Raw genomic sequence first — 21,691 nt, forward strand, 5'->3', positions numbered from 1 at the left:
AGAAAGAATTATTTTCTTATTCTTTCTTAGGCTCTCATGAGGTTTCCTGAAATTTCAGATTAATTGACTATCCAAAAGAATATGCTATTCTATTTTACTATGCCTGGGAGATTTCAACAGGGAAATTCAGTGCTTGGATTATGATACATGAGAGCATAGTTTTACATTAACTTATTCTATAACTAGTACGCAGTATATGTTATAAAAGTATGTTATGTAATACCAGTAGTGAGTAGATTTTATGAATATATGAACCTAAACATCACTACCTAAATCTGCTAATAATTTTGAAACTCCATAGGGATCTGGGATAAGAAATGGGATGTGCACATATTCAAATATGTGGATATATACATATGTATGTATATGTGGATAAATACATAGATAGTTGGATGGATAGATAGATATTATCTCAATATTATATAGAATAAAGATAAATTATTTGATAAAATAATTGCCTTTAAACAATTTAGGAACAGATGGGGAGAACTGACTACTATCTAGAATGAAAAAAAAACATAAAGGAAGTGATAAAAGCTAACTAAATTGAGAGTTCATTATTCATTTATTTAGCTATTATTTCAATAATATTTATTAGCATTTCTTAGATGTAAAATATGCTGCTAGACACAAAGTATGTTATAAAGAAGACAGATACTACCTCTGATCTTATAAAGATTCAAAACTAAGATTGTTGGAATGAATTAAATAATAATTAGGTCTCTTATAAGAGACATGCCTAAAATATAAGTAGATGGAAATGTCAAAAGTAAATACATGGGAAAAGATTTACTCTGCAAACAGAAACCAAAAGAAAGCTGAGATAGCTCTATCAATGCTAGTAAAAGTATGCTTTAAAGAAGATATATTACTAGAGATAAAAGGGGATGCTTTATAAGGATAAAAAGATATATCCACAGGAAAATAAATCTAAATGTGTATGTAACTAATCTCATGGTGTCAAAATCTATCACATAAAAGTAACTCTATCTGAAAGTATGAGTAGACAAACTTACAATAATTGTGACATATTTTCAACACTTCTCTGAGAAACAGAGCAAGTAGCCTTAAATAGAGATGTAGAAGATGTGAACATGATGATTAACACACTTAACCTTAATTGACATATACTGAGTGATGCATCCAATAACTGAGGAATAATTATTTTTGAGTATATATAGAATACTTACCAAAATTGACCACATACTGAGTCACAGTCAACAAATTTGTAGGGATTTAAGTTATGTAGAGTGAGATATCTGATTACAGTAAAACTAAGAAATCAATTACAAAAATACAACTAGGAATAGTTGAAAAGTAGGCAGTACACTTTTAATCTAATTATGGTGTCATGGTTGATTTTATGTGTCAGCTTGATTGGATCGTGGAGTGTGTAGATATTTGGCTAAATATTATTTCTGGGTATGTCTCTGATGGTGTTCCTGGATGAGATTAGCATTTGAACTGGTCAACTGAGGAAAGTAGATCACCCTCCTTAGTGTGGGTGGGCACCATCTAATTCGCTGAGGGCCTGAATAGAACAAAAAGATGGAGAAAAGGAGAATTTGCTCTCTCTGCCTGATTGCTTGAGCTAGACATGCGACTTCTCCTGTCTTCACAGACTAAGACTTAGACCACTGGGACAATGGTTCCCAGAACTACACTACCAACTTTCCTGGGTCTCCAGCTTGCAGGCAACAGATTGTGGGACTTAGTTTCAATAATTGCATGAGCTAATTTCTTATAATAAATACCTTTATATACACATATGTAAAATACACTGTATTATATGTATAGATGCTATATAATGTATAGTATCTAAAGATATTATACTACTATATTACTCCAATACATAAATTATTTATCATATATATATATTCCTCTTGGTTCCCTTTATCCAGAAAATTCTAACACAGTCTAATATACAAAAAGCAAATGTCACAAATGTCATTGGAAATTATTATTTAAGCTTGGTGATAATAAAAATAAATCTAGAGTCACATGTGTTGGAAATAACCACTTTTGTTCCTTTCTTTCTCATTCTGCAGCTAATTGCCCAATTATGTATAGTTTGTCTCTATTAAGTCTCATCTGTTTCATTATTTCCAAGGCCACTACCAACAAATCAGTGTGGATCCCAATTATGTACAGCTTACTGAAAACTACTGAAAAGTGATTTCCATTTGTGCTCATTCATCCTAAACATAGCTGCCAATATAATCTTTCTGAAGCTGCGTTTGCACAGGGCTTCCCCATTGGCCTATACAAGTAAAGTAAAAATACTCTGGGTGGATATACAGTGAATGTCTCAAATTCTTACTGTGCAAGTGTTATATAATATTTCCTTCATGTACTTGGACTCGTTCCAAACTCCAGCTGCCACTGAGCCTTTCCTCCTGATACTCCCTCTGGATTAATGCCTCCTCCTTTCTCCCTTAACGTTCTGTCTATGCTTCAAGTTTTATTTCACATGCCACCTTCTCAAGGAACCCTGATTAGTTACCTCTAAACACCTTTAATCTAATTTTTGATCCTTGTACCAATGCATTTTATACTTCTCTGATGGCCTTAGATGGTGCCACACAGTGATGTGCAAATTCCTCTCATATACCCACTTACTTACTGTCTTTTTTATTTGATTTAGTGATGCCTTACTTATCTTTGTATCATCAGTAGGGAATAACATATGAAAAGATAGACGGAAATATCTAAAAACAAAACGGCATGATGAGATTTATTTTGGTTTGAGACACTGAAGGCCATTTAAAGAATTTTTATAGCAGGTAAAGTAAAATTCAAGCTGAATTTAACCCCTAAGAATCTATACGCAGAGAAAAATATTTTGTAATAAATAGTTTTGAGTTATTTAGAAACACTATGAATTTAGTTTTAATTTTGACTTATTATTCATAAAATAGTTTCCTTAAACGTTTTTATCAGTATAATTGTTAGTACCTGACCAAAATTGTTTTTAAATTCATTTTTTTCAGGTTATACCTGATCAAACCAGCAAATTTCTCACATAAAGTGAAAATTAATGAAATAAAATCTTCCACAGGAAAATTTTGGAATTCTGGATCTTCCCTTCTTCCCAGTCACTGGTAACAGTGAATTTGGTAAACTGTCCTATATAACACCCATAGTGTCTTGCTTTAACTTTCTGACAACTTAATATAGTATAGGCGAATATTAAAAGTTTGAAATAGGTTATAAATTGCACATTCCAATGATTCAAAATATAACTACACTCCTTAAATGAACTATAATTTCATTACAGAATAATAAATTTAAGTGCTGAACACTTCCCCAGTTTATACTTAATAAAAGTGGCTATAAATTTCAGTCATTAATTCTAAGGCTCTCCAAGTGTCTTTTATGTAGAATATATTTACAAAAAATATTTCTTAATTGTAATAAAGTATTTGCACCTATTCATTAATTTCTGCAAATGGCTATTAGAAATGTTTTCCTATTAACTTTTGAATTATCAACTAGAGATTATTATTTAAAAAATAGTGATATAAAATGCAGGGTTTTTCATGACTAAAATTGCAGACCACCATGGTGATGGAAGTTAGGGGAATCAATCAAATTTATCTAAATCAATACATTGATTTAATTCTTATTTTTAAGAGACTAAAAATAATTTTTCTATTATTCTACAAATAAAATATATTCATAAGTAAAGTTTTATAAATTTTAATAAAATGGCTTTTTTACTTCTGAATAATTTATTTTAATAGGTTGCATTTATTCCATTTGAGGGTACAGGAATCCCCCATTTAACATTAAAATTTTATTAATAAAGCAAGACACCAATATCAAATATTTGAAATATTTAATGGTGGCAATACATCAAAATTGTCCCCAAATATTTTTTTAAATCATTAAGCACCTCATTTCTTAATGCATTCCAAAAGCTCCTTATATTTAAACTTTCTAAGAGTTTTAATTCTATCACATAATGTTTTGAGGGTAATCTCCCAGAAATAAATTTCAATGAAGTTGAAAATATATATTTGGTCTCTATCTATTTCTCAATAGAATAATATATCTTTATGGAAAGTAAGACAAAAATTAAAAATATTTTAAAGTGAATCATAAAACTAATGCCTTCTAGTTCACACAAATGACTGTTTTCATGGGGAAAATGGTTAATGGCACCTATAATGTGTAAACAGGTATAATGAATCCGGAGAAATATTTTTTTCAAATTTCTATCACACTTTATTATAATTTCATAGACTCAATTGAATAATAAAGAAAATATACATACTCCAGAATCAAAAGAGATAAATTACAGATTTGAGTATAGATGGTAGGAAACCTGAACTGTAACCTCCTAGTTGCCCTCCTTAAGTGTGGTAAAACAGTAGAAAACCAAGTAAAAATACATGAAAAAACAGTATGCTAACTTAGTCTGCTAGTAGTACTTGCAGTCAGGTAATTTATGTAAGGACCTTGTGCATCCCTAAACTATGGAACAAGTTGAAACTTGAGCTATATCTCCTGGAGGACGGTGCATTTCCCATGACTAACTCCAACAGGAAACCATCTACTGATACAAGAAGTATCCAGGGTGTGTTTCAAGCTTTCTTTTGCCCTTGCAGATAACTTAAGCCCTGAACTTAGAAAATGAAGAAAGAATTTAAACGTTGCCTAAATAAATAAGAAGAGGTGCAAAGTGCAATGTAACTAGACTATTATTTGGTCAACAGGCTAAAACAGTAGGAAAACTACACATGGATCAACTATACCAAAAAACTGCTAAAAGGAAGAGAGAGTGTATAATAATCACAAATTGGGTAAAATTTCCTGCATCAGTAATCACAAAAGACTTATATAATGACTTTTTTGTAGTTTGAAGTAACTTAGAGAATGTATTCTGAATTTTATAAATAAAACATAAAAATAAGAAGTTAGGTTAAAAGAAATTATAACTGATAGAAATAAATGAAAAGGTGGATATGGAAACTTCAAATTTTCAAGTACAAATGGCAGCAAAATGATTAGTAAAGATTACAGAAAAAGATATGTTTTCAAATATAGGTTTAAAAATAATTCTCAGAATATAAACTAAATTGACAGAAGGATGAATAGAGAGATGATATATAAATATAATAATTAGAAAGTGTTTCAAAAGGAGTTAGAGCCAATGGGAAAGAAATTATATTCAAAGATATTTTATGAATGAATACTTGAAAAATGGAATAAAATAGACACTAAGTACTAATATCAAAAGAAGAAAAGCATGTTTCTGAACTGAAGGGAGATGTGAACAGTATTGAAATGCTTCTTAGAATGCTGGCCAAAAATAATTGAAAGAAAAAAGATCATTGAAACATATACGTGAAAAAGTACTTTGATTTCTCATACAGATTGGGTTAATTTGGATGCTTTTCTGTCTGTTACAAGCCTATGTAAATATTATAATATGAATTATAATAGAAAAAATCTAATATATAGGTGAACTTTGGCAAAACAAGGGGAAAGTCACAAGTGTCATTTTCATACATGAAAATGTAAATTAAAGGCCAAGTTATAAACTGATGAGGTAATGCCACAGTCTGAAGAAATGTGGTATCTAGGTACATACTTTATTAAATATACTGTGAGGCACTTGAGAAACTCACATTTTTTACAGATTTGCTCCCTCAACTCTATTCTATACCCTTTTGGATGGCTTGCTTCATGATAATGCTGTCTATACTTGCAATCAGTCATCAGTATTAGTAAAAAAAAATTACTTTAGACAATAATTATAACTCACTAGATGGTCAAAGACTTAGAGAAAGCAAGATTGGAAGATTGTGACAAGCAGTGCTAAACAAAAGCATGTGAATGGACTTCTCATAATAAATAGGATTTATTTGTATAAGAGTATAAACATATAATATGTATCCTTGTGAATGCCACCACAGGGTACCCACTAAATAGAAGATTTTCAATCATCAGGTGAACAGTGTGACCCTCTCAGTTGATTGCAGTCAGCCTTTATCTCAGCCACACTTGTGTTTACCCAATAGGCTGACGAACTAGTGACCATGGGAACAGGATGACAGTTACACATTGATGCAATGACATACATTTCTCATACCAAGGCAAGGCCAAAACTGAGCACCCAACTGGTTAGCAGCAATTAACTATCTTTTGTCCCTGGTATTATATTTTACAGGGTATAAATATTTTACAGGATATGCAATTTCCCCCAAATCACAGATTGTAGGCAATGTTTATTTCCTCAGTATTAGAGATACAAATTCTGGAAATGGATTTATTTCCTCCATACATCATGCTTTCTGAGCGAAAAATCGTATTTCAACTTACCTAATGCCCTTTTCATCTTCTTCGGATTCCACACAATACTGTTTCTAAGTAAGGCAATATAGACCAACACATACTGGACTTCCTGATTTTATCATGTTCTAAATTCTCCAGAAAAAATTGCCTGGAAACTACTGAGGCATTGTAAGGGCTTTCTAAAGATTCACTTAAGAGCCAGATGGGGACACAGAACCTTACAAATCTGAGGTAGTTTCTTACAGGATATGATATCATGCTTTGAAGCAGCAGCCCATATATAATGTTGTTTCTTCCCATAATGAAAATGCATTTTAAAGAGAATTAAAGAAGAGTTGGGAATGCATCTGTAACTGTTAAATTTATTGGTTCAATCACAAAATTTTGACTTGGTCCACTCCATCTGGGGATCTACTGGTTTTCAGGTCTTAGAAACTAAAGGAAAAATGCATCCTCTTGGGAACCTAGTTAAAAAATAAAACTGTCTGAAATTTGAAATTGAAGCAGCCACCAACCATTTGCATAGATAGCTCATTCTGTTACCACAAAAGGTAAAGATCCAGTTTTTCTGTCACATCCAAAACACAAGTTTGCAGCCAGGAGACAGTGAATTGTGTAGCTAAAGATTTTAAAAGATTTATTTGAAAGAAAAGGAAAAGTATACCCCCAAGAATGGGAAGCAGGCTGATCCAAGGGAGGAAAAAGCAAGGGTTTTTGTCTCCTTTTTCTCTTACACACTTGCTTAGAGGTGGTCTTTTGATTGATTGGTGGCTCTTGTCCCTGGAATGCTTAGTCATGTTTGGCCCCTTTGCACATGTCCTTACCCATCATATACACAGAAAAACCCATGGGGGAGCCTAAACTGCAATGTTAATTATATGCAGTGAACTTTGGTCATGTCCAGTTAAGTCCTTTCTGCTACCATGCAGTCGTGGCTGTTAGATTTTAACCAGGTTTTTTGTTTGTTTGTTGTTTGCTGGTACTCATTTAGAAGAAGTCATGACCCTTTATGCTGGAGGTGGGCATAACACCATCTTCCAGACCATCTTCCCTCTCCTCCACCTTATCTGCCAGATATCCCCACTTATCTAACTACCTAACAATTCCACTGGACAAATAACTTTTTGGCTACAGTGATTGAGACAATATGAAGAGAAATTACAATTTTTATTTATATAATGTGTCAGGCAAGATGTAGGTAGAATCTAGGGAATTCCTTAGACTTTTCTAGTAGAGCTGTATTTATTGGACAGTTAAGGGAAGATTACAGAAATCCCGTACAGGCAAGTCTACCAAGATTTCAGATCCTTTGGAAACAGAAGAGAAAGAACCCCAGCACTTTGGTCTTCCCAAGAACAAAAGGACCAAAATAAAATGTTGAGGAAGGAAACTTAGTGTCAAAATAGCCATGGGACCAGTTAACATGATGAAGGTTGAAATAGCTTCTCGTATCTTCTTTGTTTCTTTCCAAACTATTTATGTTTGTACATGTTAATGTATTTTTTCCACTTACACTAATATTTCAGTTCTTTTGGTGGTTATCACTGTAATTCAGCTCATAGCTTGCATTTTATGAAGTTCAGAATGTGGTTGTACTAAAGGAGATAAGACCATCATTTGTAAATGAAGAAAGTGACCCAGGAGAGTTTGATCTCCTTATTTATGAAGAGAATGAGATTTCATATACACTACATTGAGATATTTTGTTATAATTGTGTCCCAAAGAATAAGAAAGTGTATTTTGTACATCTTTGAATTTTCAATATTTTAACAATTGACTGACGGTATTATTTTTCTCAGGAAGAAAACTATTTGCTCATTGTATGAAAACCAGAGAAAGCAATCTACCTGCCTAAAACAAACAAACAAATAAATCAGACATTGAAAGTGAAAAATATGAAAATACTTCAATGTGGAAAAGCAATATTGTTGAACATTTTACAATTTTACAGTAGACATTCTTGACATTTCTGATTCAGCACTTAGAAATGTCATTTCTGGTTTTGAGTTGGTTATTTGTACTATTGTTTTCTTTGGTATATTGTCATAAAATTTATCTTTTTCACATTTAATTGATTTTACAAATTAATGTGCAACACTTACTAGATGAAATTTTCTATGTACTTTTGCCAAATACTGAGAGGAAGATAAACATTCAATATGAATTTATAAATTGTTAAAATACTGTATGCCTCAGGAACACCTGTGAGTTGCTTTTGGTATCTGTGTCTCCCGGATTGGAGTTCCTAAGATCCCAAATAAACTTTTTTTATTTGCAAAGGAAAAATACTACATGTGTCATACATGTCTAAAACTTACATTTTTAAATATGTGGATGATTCTGAAACAAAATTTTTGATTATGTGCTAAGAACAATCTTCACTTGGAAGTTTAATTTCAAAATAAGAATTACTTAATTTTTTCCTAAGGGTTTTTTGTTGAAATTTCTACCTATCTATTCATCTATCTATTAACTATGTATCTATCCATTCATCCATTAATATTCTGAATTAATTAATTCTTTATTTAATCTCACAAATATCACCATAGTTTATACAATTTGTCTTCAAATTTTGTGTGAACAAATAAACATTTTTATGAAGTAACTAAAAATGTGAGCCAAATATCAAGTCATTTTATATTCAACTAAGGTTACTTTAACATACTTATATTTTAACATATTTTATATTTTAAACATAATTTATATTTTGAACATGAGATTTTTAACATAAGTAGAATACATGCATACATAAATCAATTTCTTTTAGGATGTAAATTTTATTTTTAAAATTATTTGAGTTATATATTATAGAACCCAATAAAATGTAAACAAACATGTACTAAAATAAATTAAATAGTTAAATTTGTATTTACTGTGATAGGTAAGTTCTGGAAACTTCTTTTTTAAAGTGAAAGGGCATTTGTGAAACTAAGCTTTGGCTTTTGAGTATCTATGGACACTCAGCATGAAACGAATCTTAAATTTAAACATAGTAAATTAAGTTTCAACTTCATTCCAATGATGTGTACAAATCACTTTAGTATAATATAGTGAAGCCAGGAATAATAGAAATTTTATTTTAGATATAAATGGGAATATTCAGGTAAGGAAGTGTTTAGAATTTCTCCAGATCTCCTCAACACACTCTGTCTTTTCCCCAAAGTAATTAATATTGCTCTGTAACAGTTAACTCAAAACCAATAATCTAAAACCAAAAAAGCACATTAATACTCTTTTCTTTTGTGAATTCCATTTTCTTTTTTTTCATTGTGTTTTTCCTATTCTTCCTTGAGCATGCCTCAGTGATGCTACGGCAACCTTTAAATGTAAATTAAGAGAATATGTATGTACTTACACAAAACTTTAGTATGATAATATAAAATGTGTGATAATAGTAAAGAATATATTTATGACAGTCTTTTGTATAAATGTGACATGTGTAGTGTATTAGTCTATGATTCCTTTAATTTCAATAAATTAATACAATATAAGTAATATTTATATGTTAATAAAAGAAAAAAAATTTTGCCTTTGGCCTTGAACAGACCAAAATTTAACTTCTTATTTCTTTACATTTATTAACACAGAGTGGCCTGTTTTTCCCACAGAAAGTACCCAGCTTTTTTTGCTGTAAATACTTCATGTCACAGTGGCGCTACCTATAGAATTCTATATCATTGCCTAGTGCAGTCTGATCAAAAGATGTTTACATCCAACTTTCATAAATGTTGTGATTATGTATTCAACATCGACACATTAAATCACAAAAGACCCTGAATCTTTTATTCAATTATGAGTCTTAAATGTACTCTTTAAGATATTGGAAAGTAAATTACCTTCCCTGTAGTTTCTTGCTGCTCATAATCAACTGGTTTTCTTTTCTAAATATAATTGCAGTTTCCAAGAAATTTCTAATAAAGCTAATCTTCTTAGCTGTGAAAGTAAGTGCACAAAGAATGTTCAGTATAAAGCATTTTTCTTAAGTAATTATTTCTATTATAACTGCACACATTAAAACCATCCCCCATATTTATACTTATACACAAAAGTAAAGAATTAAAACCAATGCAAAGCTACTTTGTTTTTCAGCCATATATACCACAGCATTTTGATTTTGATTAAATCCTTCTGAGAGGATGCTAGATATGTCTGCGTCCATCTTGCTTCTTCATTACATCCCTTGGAGAGAGGCTTAATTGCCATTATCATGAGAATTTAGAAAGATTTAGAGAGTAAGGGTGAATGTCTCAGTCACACAGCTAGTAAGTGCTAACACAGGCTATGTGTGAACTTAGCGTATATTACACTTCCTTGCAGGAAAGGGCTTCATGGAGAAGAAGGAATAGAGTCGGATACTATTTAAAAAAAGAAAGAGCATTATGTCCAGCTAAGTGAACAGCCTCAGTAAATTCATAAATTGACATGAAGTTTGCGTGTGAGCAGTGCAACTTGGGGAAAATGAAATCAATTTCCAAATATGCATTTTTTCTATTTTCCCTAGTAAACAGTGTATTCTGTTTCTGTTTTTGAGGTTTGTAGCAGTAACAAGAAAAGAAGCAATTTTTACATGCAAATAAGATGATAAATCCAACCTACATATCTGTTGCAAAGAGGAAACACCTACACAAATCCTTATTAAAATGTATGCTTACCATAGAAACTACAGACATATGTCAACTCAAAAACAAATCCAATTTGGATGTGGAATGTTTCAAGTACGATAGAATGCAATTATATAAAATTTTTCTCCACCCCTGACCCTGTATCAAAGATCAGCCCAAATCATTTGTGAAGCATCCCAGAAGTGTAAATTAAGCCAGAGTCTCAGTGTTACCATCAGAGCAGGGACTATCATCTATAATTAAATAATGGATTATGATAACTTTATTACCCATCAACTTGGCATTAAACAGCGTGAATCGCAGCATGGGGTCTCTGTCAGTTAATGCCCCTGGGATGAGGATTCAGATGAGACCATTAGAGCTGAAAATCAAAGCCAGCTTCCAGATCTTTGGCAAGGAGATAATGTCCTTCCATATTGTTTAAAGGAAAGAAAAAAGCCCAAACACAGGCAACACTTTTCTCATGGGGTGTATGTATTTGAAAGCATTTCTCAACTTGTTTAGAAATTAGAAATTAAAAGAAAAAGGGTTTAATTGCTAAGTGTCCTTCACTATATATATTTAATATAAAATGTGCCCCCAAAGAGGAGAGCACAAATGGGGAACAAGAGGAAAGCCATCCTCACATCCTACCTCTGAGACACGTGTAAAACAACATAAATAACAGAAACAAAACAAACTTGTCCCTGAACAAGCCAACCACCAGATTTCTTTTTCTTTAAGGTTAAACATTACACTCTGGCGTTGCCGGTGAAACTCACTCATTTATCTAAATAAAACTAAAATATCAGATGTTAACGATCTCTTGATCCTTCTGCCTAAGCATAGGTTATTATTAACAGCTTTTTAATTCTTTGTGAAATAATTTCTTAATGTATAAAACTTTCTGAAAAATATTTCTTGTTCTTTCTACAGGTGAAATGATGATATAGCTGTACATCTTATATTTACATATCGGTTTCAGTTGAAGTGGGTGATGGTTGCCACTTCAGATAGGAAGCTGAGAAGCAGAACTCCAGGCCGTAAATGCACAAAAGACTTAAATAGTAGGTGTTGAAGATGGGTCTCATCCCACAGTCTGCAGGCTGGTGTGTGTATTTTCTTACCTCACATTTGTTCCCAGATCATTATGTTTTGTTTGATTTAAGACTCATAGGTGGAATAATTATGCAAAGACCACAGAAGCATAGTTTTCATTTTTATTGTTGTTGCTCTTTTGTTTGTGATAGTAAAGTGTCTTCTGTGTATTTTAAATATCTGAATATGTGAGGAAGTCAAAAGTTTGAGGAAAGAAAAATGGCAGTGTTGCTTAGTTCTTCTCAGAAAAGAACAGCAAAACTAAAACAGCTACTTTCTCTTTTGACAAGCACAGTGTTTAAGGTCATAGTCAGGCTGTCAGTAACAAGCAAGACTTCAAGAAAACGCTAGTGGAGAAGGAGGGACGGGGCAGGCAGGCAGCACTGCTGTCCTACCTCTGTGGGTTTCACCTGTGCAGGACTGAGACCCTCCACACATGATCCAGGCGATTAAGGCATCCTAATATCCCCACTGTGATGGAAGCCACAAAAAGTTGTAGAAGGTCGAGAGAGAGAGTTACAATTTGTTATGATTTATTATAATCGAGAACCACCTGCATACAAACAAGCCACTTCCTAACTCACTTTCACTGATATGCTCTGCCACAGCAAGAAACCAGAGCACTCTAATTTTCAAGTGATATTATAATTAATCCAAACATTTCTATATGCCGGCCTTTTTTCTGTGATTGACTTGTGAACCTGCCGTTCATTAAAACATACCTTTGACAGTCAGGAGATATCACTCTGGTGTAGCGTCAAATTGCCTACACCCCCCCCCATTTAATAAAGCCTTTTTAATACCTTTAATACTTCATGTAAGTTACACAAAACCCCACATCTATACTTAAATGGTAGAGGGGCAATAATGTGTCCAGAGTTGTTCAGTCTTCTCTTCTCCAGACACCCAAAATAAATGATTTTGCTTTCACAAGATCGCAAGATCTGATGAGACTTGCTTTATATGAGATAGAAGGAAATTTCTTCAAGGAAGTGCATATCACAGGAAAAATAAAATATATATACATACAGATGTAAACATCTATATGTAAAAAGGACCCTGATCTTTAACATTGAATTTAAAAGTAATAAATCACTTTATTCCCAAGATTAATGTATTTATTAGGACAATTTTTATAACTTTTTTCTACTTATGGAAGGGCACAATAATTTTATATTAACTACTGTAAGTAAGTGTTAAGAGAGTAGTATTTTTTTTTGTCTTAATTGTTAAAGGAAGTTTTGCATCATGATGGCTTATTCAGGATTAATTCGTATCATGGAGGATCTCATAATTGCTTACACAATCTATGAGGTAATGTCAAGAAAGAAAAACCCAGGTTTGGGAGGTATGTTATCTGACAGGTCAGTACATATTTAATTATTTCATGGCATTAAAATGTCAACTTCACTCAAGCATATTTAACTTATTCCCCAATTTTATACAATCATTTCTATTGTTTTTGATCATTAATAAAAACTACAAAGTACTTGCCTTACTAAACCATACAATTTTAAACTGGTTAACTATTTATTGATGCCAAGTTAAATCTATTTAGAGATTTGGTTACAAAGTATATTTCAATTAGTTATTTGATTCAGTCTTTCTATGCGATTTATACTCAATATACAGTTTTCCAATTGTCCTTCAGAAGTCAAGCATCCGGTTCTGGTTCATTTTGATGAAGATGAGTTACTCTCCATCATCTGGATGGAGGCTTGTGCTATTCTTAGTTGCTATAACCAGCTGCATTACTGAAAGCAGGCTCTGTCCTTACACATTACAGATGAATAGCTTCAGATAAGAAAAAGCTATCTTGGTGAATGGTGGCCAGAATTTTGATGTTTCTGTCTAGTAGGTGATAGGGTTATCATTCACATCTCTAGGTGATTTGAGAAGATGACTGTCTGGAGCAATAGATAAAGACTCATTGGGCTGTTGCAGAGGAAAAGAAATCTAAGAGAAGCATGTGAATTCATTACAAAGAAACAAGTACCATAGTTTTCAGGCTAAGGAAAAAAAGGCAAAGAAAATATATGAAAAATCAGCTTCATTTTCTTTTTGATAGCCATGTTCTATGTTATGGAATTATATGAAGGAGATTGGTTTTAGAAGGATATATCAAGCTTCTTGATTATTTTCTTTTAATCAAGCAACATGAAGACTCACTTGGAATAAAATTGTAAGGTAGCTCAATTCAAATGAGAAGATTCACTGTAAGTGATAGATACATACAATATGCTTTCTAATAAAATGGAGGAGGTACAGTGTTGGGATCAGTATTATGTCCAGAGGATGCTTTCCTCTTTCAATTTATTTAGTTTTATTTAGTAAATTTATTTTAAAAGAACAAATTATCTAATGGCTCCTGGTGATGTTTAAATTACATAAATAACAGAGATAGGTGTGTTATTTCTTCACTAAATATTTTCTAAAAAATACAGAGAAGAGTTAATTAGATGAGAATAGAAAATCCAGTCTGTGTAGGGAACTGTTACAACAACAAAACTTTTATGAATGCAACTGGGTAAAACTTTAATAAAGTTTGAATTTGGACAACGTGTGGGCTTGCTTCAGGGATCTTATTGGGAGTTCAACTTTGAAAACATGCTTAATTTCTCCTTGACTGAATGTGCTCAGCTTCCAAAGGAGATGATAATGCCTACCACACAATATTACAGAAAAGAGTATGGTGAATGAAAACAATTCATGCTCGATGACTTCTAGTCGTTTCTTTTGTCTTTCTGGAGATTTTGTAATAATTTCTCCTCTCATGCTTGATTACTGCAGTAGGGAGAAATTGCTAAGTTTGGTTTTGGAGGAAGACTCCACTTTGATTCCAGTTGGTTATTATTTCAGAGAATCATGAAGGCAACTGTAAACTCTTTATTTTCTAGAATCATGGCTTCTGAAAACCTTGGTCGAGTATTTTTTTGTTTCTGTTTTGTTTTAATTGTGAATTAGCTCATCTGATCACAAAGTTAATTATGCCCACAAATGTTAATAGCTGAGTCTTAGATATGAGAATTTAATACATAAATATTGGAGCTTCTTATAGTGATATTGTTAAGTCCTGTGTCCTTTCAAATATTTTTAAAAACAATTTTTATGTTTGTTCTAATATGATTGAAGTAAACAATGCTAAACCTATGAAGAACTACAGTTACACACATTGAGCATATTTTCTTTCTCATTTTGAGATATTTTCTTTATTCCTGCTTTTGCAGTAGGCTTCTTTAAGGCAGGAAATATTTGGTATAGCTGAATTAGCTGGACCCTTCCTGTTCATCTATACAGACTGTGGTTTAAGAAAATGAAATTTTATTCCAAAATCAGTGTATCATTAATAGTATATAATTATTAGTGAGTTAATATTAAGGGAATGACACTTAATTGTGCAATGTATTAAGGTAATGAAACCACATTCCCCAATAAACTAAAAAGTGATATACTTTCCAGACATTCTCTGGAAACTGTTAATCCCTCAGAGTAGAAGTGTAGTCTGTGTTACCTGTTCGTATGTCACTTGTAGAACAATTGCCAGTTTTTATAATGGTTCTGAAAGGTGGCTTAAAGCTGCTGAATAATTGCAGTAATTCTGAATTTCATAACTTGGAAAATGAGAGAATATATACACTCTCTGAGCCATTTCCTCTTTCCTCCATAGCTTAGCTATGAATTTAGCTCTGCTAGAATTCTGGACAAGTCATACTACCTCTTTACTTAGGCAATTCTTGTTTATATATTTATTTATTTATTTCATTTTTTACTGAGTTATAGTCAGTTTACAATATTGTGTGAATTTCTGGTGTACAGCACAATTTTTCAGTCAAACATGAATATATATATATATATATTCATTTTCATATTATTTTTCACCATGAGCGCTTACAAGATCTTGAATATATTTCCCTGTGCTATACCGTATAAACTTGTTATCTATTCTATATATATCTGTCAGTATCTACAAATCTTGAACTCCTAGTTCCTTCCCACCCTTGTTTATGTTTTAAATAAAGCTTTGTTTACTATGTGTTCTTTCATGAAATCAATGCATATTCAATACAGAAAACTTGGAAAATGCAGAAAAGTGGAAAATAAATATGATCATTTATATCCTTATCAAAAAGGCATATCTACAAATGACAAAACAGAGACCCACTTTAGTGTATATATTTGTAATCATTCTGAATTTACCATTTTACGGTTAATATTATAAGTATTTCCTCAAGTCAATTATTATTTTTAACATTATTTTAAAAGATGAATAATATTCAGGGCAACCATATGTTTTAGTTTGCCTGGACCAGTCCCAGTTTACACCTGTGGCACTGGCTTTCTTCAAATTATCCTTGTTGAAAGTGTCTCCAGTTGGATGGAAATTTATATAGTCACTTGAATAATATACTTTTGAGTTAATGCCTACTATATGTTTTAAAATTTCTCTATTTATCCATTTACATTGTTTCCCCAGTTTAGTATTGTGAAAAAGTACTCCGATAACACTCAAGTATAAATACTATTTTGTTCATTCAGAAATAGTTTTTGGTAAAATTTCTAAGATAGAATAACTGACTGAAAATTGTCTGCTGGTTTCAAACTTGTTGCGTACTGCTGAATACCTCTGCAGTGCACTTTCTCATCATGGAGTTGAGATGCTTTCCAACTTGTTTTCTACTGCATGCCCTCTGTGCTAGCATTGCATAATCCTGTCATCAAATACAAACGCAGCATGAATAGTTAACTACAGTAAAATTTGAACTGTATGGAAACTGCTTTCTGCATTGTAGATGACAAGAGCAATGTGGTTCTCACTGAATCAAAGCTCTGCAGCTCAACATTAATCAGAGATGTTCTTTTTCAATAAAAGGGTTGATCAAATTGCATGTTTACATTTGTGTATATAAAGTGTACACACACAATTATATTTTATATACATATGAATTTTAAGCTCTCCAAAGTGGTACAAATAGCTTTTTTGTTGTATTAAGAGCATTAGATTTAACTTCTTAATAGTCTTTTAATGTGTGCAATACAATGTTGTTATCTATGGGAATGATGTACATCACATCTCTGGAACTTATTTATCTTGCATAATTGAAATTTTATACATATTGATTAACAACTCCCCATTTCATCCTCCCCAGCTTCTAGCAACCACTATTCTGTTCTTTGTTTCTTTGAGTTTGACTACTTTGAATTACTTACATAAGTGGAATCATGCCATAGATGTCCTTCTGTGATTGGCTTAGTTCACATGGTATAATGTTCTTGAGGTTCAGGTTGTTCTGTTTTCAGTATGTTCTTTTTTAAGGCTGAATAATATTCTATTGTATGTACATATGGCATATCCTTAACTTTCTCAAAATATCAAACTCATTTTACGAGGCCAGTACTGCCCTGATATCAAAACCAGAAAAAGACACTATGAGAAAAGAAAACTACAGGCCAATATCCTTGATGAACATAGATGCAGAAATCCTCAATAAAATACTGGCAAACCAAATTCCACAACACATTAAAAGGATCACACAATATGATTAAGTGGGATTTAACCCTGGATGCAAGGATGGTTCAACATATGAAAATGAATCAATGTAATATACCACATTAACAGAGGATAAAAATCACCCCATCTCAACAAATACACAAAAAGCATTTAACAAAATCAATACTCTTTTCTGATAAAAATTCTCAACAAAGAATAGAAAGTCATTACCTCAACATATTAAAGGCCTCAAAGAAGCAACTTTAGAGTAGAAGTTACGTAGTGTCCAATGTCAGATGGCTGACAAAAATACTATAATTTAATTCTATGATTTTTGCCATAGCTCTAAAAGATTCAGACAGGAAACACAAATAGTCCTATTTTTCTAAGTAAATAATGAATGTAGTTTTTTTTTCATATTTTGATCAATCAATTATTGTAAAGCTCTCAGCATGTTCTTGAATCTTTCTTCAGTGCTGAAAAATCTTGCTTTTCTTTTTTAAAATAACTATCTTATTTAGGAAAAAATGCAGAAATATCTTATTTTTCATGTTAAATTCCACCAATACCTAAGGCTTAAAATAAGTGGTCTCATTCTTAATTAAAATTTTTGTGATCTCCCAGGTAGACACATTACTTTATCCCTCCGAATTCTCTTATATTTTGTCTTTTATTGTGATTACACACATATTTTGATATACAATTATCTTTCAAATGCTTTACTTTTTTCACAAAATTACAACTCCTTCCACATCTCACTTATGTTCATTTATCTTATATCATCTAAGTCAGATCTTCCTATAACAGAATCAAAAAGAGTGCATTTTTTTGCATAAGTGAATGGTGCTAATAAAGTCAGCATCTGTATGAATGGTAACACTGCACTTAGCAGATAACCATTGATTAAAAGGAGAAAAACATGTTTACTTTTGTGACTAGACAGCACTATTAGGTGGAAAAAAAGCACAAGTTCAACTAACAAACTACCTGGGTTTTGTTTCTTATTCTACAATAAATGTCTACATAAAATTGTATGAGTCTTGAAGATCTTTTGGTCTCAGTTTCCTCATGTTTAAATTATCAGAAGGATATAGTTCTCCTTAAGGTACTGTCTGCTAAAACATTCTATAATTTTACATCTGCATGCATTTCATCACAAATATTTTAATGCATTTATAATTTGGAGAAAAATCATCCCAATGCTTTACTTTGTAATGCTTAAGTGTCACAGATTTTTCTTTGTCTAAATAATTTTTTCAGTATGATGATTATGACATATACTCAGTCTGCAAATAAACAGAATTCTGTGAATTACTTATTGTTGGAATTCAGTCTCAAAGTACTTTTGTTTTTAATTATATTATGAAATAAAACAACAACCTTGGTTGGAATTATCTTTAGTTCATTCACTATTTTGATAAAGCTAGGTCAGAGTGAATTATTTTACTTTGGAAAAACTCTGATGGGGAGTAGATTTTGCCCTTTTCCTGAGTATTAGAAAAATCTGCAGAATAAAAATTTAATTACAGATTGCAATCTGTGATGATGGCTGAAGGTTTCCCCTTTTTATACAAATATGATTTCCACAAAGGTGGCTAGAGGAGGAAAGCCTTTCAACTATGAATTGGTTTATCCTTCAATGTCTAGAGTATGAAATCCACAGCAAACTCACTGTTTTAGAGAATAATATGCTTTTTTTTTTCGGTATATAACATTGGTCATAAAACAAACTATAATAGCAAGTCAAAATTGTTATATTTTAAAAAACATAAGAATATTATTTTAAAATACTTATATCAAACACCAAATGTTTATGCCAAATAATGTACATTATGCAAAACATCTGATTCAACACTGGGCTTGTGAAGCCCTCTGTTACATTGTGTGTGAAAATTAACTAGTAGGTTCTGTACCTCTTGGTGTTGAAAATGTTTACAAATATGTATTTTCTTATATTATAACCATCAGTTTACAAGGGTTATAATGACCTATTTTTCAAATTTAAAATACTAACAAGTGTATATACATGTATCTGTATCAATGCATTTTGACACCACAATATTTTCACACAGTTTTCTCATGCTGATTCCGCTTGTTCACATTGGAAAAACTGACATTTGTATGGTTAATAACCTACCTCTATAACCTCACATCTTTATAATAGATTTTATATTTAAAAATTCCAAAGGTTTGCCTGTCATTGAAGCATATTTTATTGAGCCTTTATTTCTGCCAAGGTTTTCTCTTACACAGAGTACTGCAGATATCTTGTTGAAAATGAAGTTATGATTATGTTTTGTGACTTTATAAATTATGTGGATGTATAAATCTTTATTTGTGATAGGCTAAATGGGTAAAACATATTTGCTTGCAGTGAAGCTTCATTTTATCTTTTGACGCAAGAACACAGCTAATTAGTGGCTTTTGGGGGAGCCAAAAAGGTGATCCCAACTTGTAGTTTTATAATTTACTGAATATTATGATTGCCACTTTTAATACACAATCTCCAAAGGCTAATGATACATTGGGTAGTATAAGAATACCAATTAAAGGGTAATGGTCATTTCAAAGGTTAATGCTTGTAACTTTTTAAAGAGAATAAATTGATGTAATGTAATCCATTTTAAGGAAACACTTCCCTTTTATGATGATGTGACCAATTATCTTATTGGCAGTTCAGTGGATATATAATCATTTTATCCATTACCATAAAATGTCTTAATAAAAGCATTGAAAAGTGGAAAGTGTGAATCTTTTCATTTAACATCCTTAAAAAAAAAGGAACTTACTTAGATTATGGTTATTTGAATGAGAGAAAAGGCAAGCTGTTTCAAGTTTTAGAGAAGAGAAAATGTGCCCAATAAAAACGCCACAGCCATGTTAAGCAAATGGCATTGTGGTATGTCCTATTAACATGGATACACATAATTATACATAAACACCAATCAGAATTCATTTTCCTTTTGAAAAGCTCAAGAGTTTATAGAGTGACACAGGTCAAAATTGATTGCTCTCTAAATAATGAATTAGGAAAAAAACTATCATATCTAAACATTATGAATCTTACCTCATTCTGAAAAGGGGCTGAAGTAAAGTGAGAGAAATGGTCTGCTGGCTCCTAATTCATGAAGTGACAATGATGAATGAATGGAAGTCAGCTCCAGCTGTAGCTATATTTTAGCTCCTGGATACTTTTTGCCACTACAGGTGCTGAAAAAGCAAAATTTCCTATTAGCAACCAACAAACGCCTTCTTTAAAGTGGTATCTAAACTGTGTCCATCAGGGAGTCAGTTCATTGTTCTGGGAGGGAACACTTCTTTGTTAACAGCTATAAAAGCATCCAAAGACATGTAACTCTTTTGGGGGGTCACATTAGCTCTCTGAGAAACACTGCAATCAGTAGTCTCAGTTTTTCCAAAGTTAAGCAAGTTGAGCATCTTGTGGACAGATAAGAAAAAAAATCATTATTCAGTTCAATGATATTCATCTCTGTACAAGATCTTGAAAAGAGAAAATAAAAAAGCAAAACATGCTGCTAAATTTAAGGAGACAAAAATAAATCAGTAACATTGCCAATTGCCTTATTTTCCTCAGGACAATTTAGCCCCACTCTTCTATAAAAAAATGCTGCCTTAAAAGATCACCAAAATCTTACAGGCAAGCCCAAAGTCCTTTCTTGATCCCTCTTCCTCATTCTTTTGCTCATAGTTGAAATTAAACCCTGTATTTCCACAGCCATGAAATCAATATTCTCACTGTCACTTATACAGGAAAATGAAGAAATTTCTGACCAGAAACGCATTGCTTTTGTTAAATTTAAATTCTGCATCTGTAAAAAGGGGTTTAAAATACCTACAACATAAATTTATTATGAATTTTAAGTAAAAATATGTGATATCTGAAAAACCTCAGCTAATTAATAATTAGTTTAATTACATGTCATCTTTTATCCCATTTATGATCTTAACTTTTTCCTTTCCTTGATATTAAATAATATTGAATAATTATAATAGTTGCAATAGTTGCAGATGGAATTATGGTTACCTTCTTTTTAATAACTTTTCTCTTTGTCTCTGTCTGCCTCTCTCTCCCTCTGCCCCTCTTTCCCATATACATATATATACATATATATATACACTAATTTATGAGGTGTCCATCCTTATGACCTAATCATTTCTTAAAAGCCCCACCTCCCTAACAAC

The 21,691-nt window shown here is 31.9% G+C and overlaps 1 long non-coding RNA gene across 1 annotated transcript; it reads right to left on the reverse strand.

Annotated features, from left to right (window-relative positions):
• Positions 1-10,147: 10,147 nt before the first annotated feature.
• LOC140685517 (uncharacterized) lies at positions 10,148-20,692 on the reverse strand. Its single transcript, XR_012058767.1, has 3 exons — positions 20,556-20,692; positions 17,209-17,400; positions 10,148-10,234 (listed from the first exon to the last, which is right to left on the reverse strand). It is a non-coding gene; the product is annotated as an uncharacterized lncRNA (long non-coding RNA).
• Between the last annotated feature and the right edge of the window lie 999 nt (positions 20,693-21,691).

The sequence above is a fragment of the Vicugna pacos genome, chromosome 14, assembly GCF_048564905.1.
Source record: "Vicugna pacos chromosome 14, VicPac4, whole genome shotgun sequence".
Lineage (NCBI taxonomy): Eukaryota > Metazoa > Chordata > Mammalia > Artiodactyla > Camelidae > Vicugna > Vicugna pacos.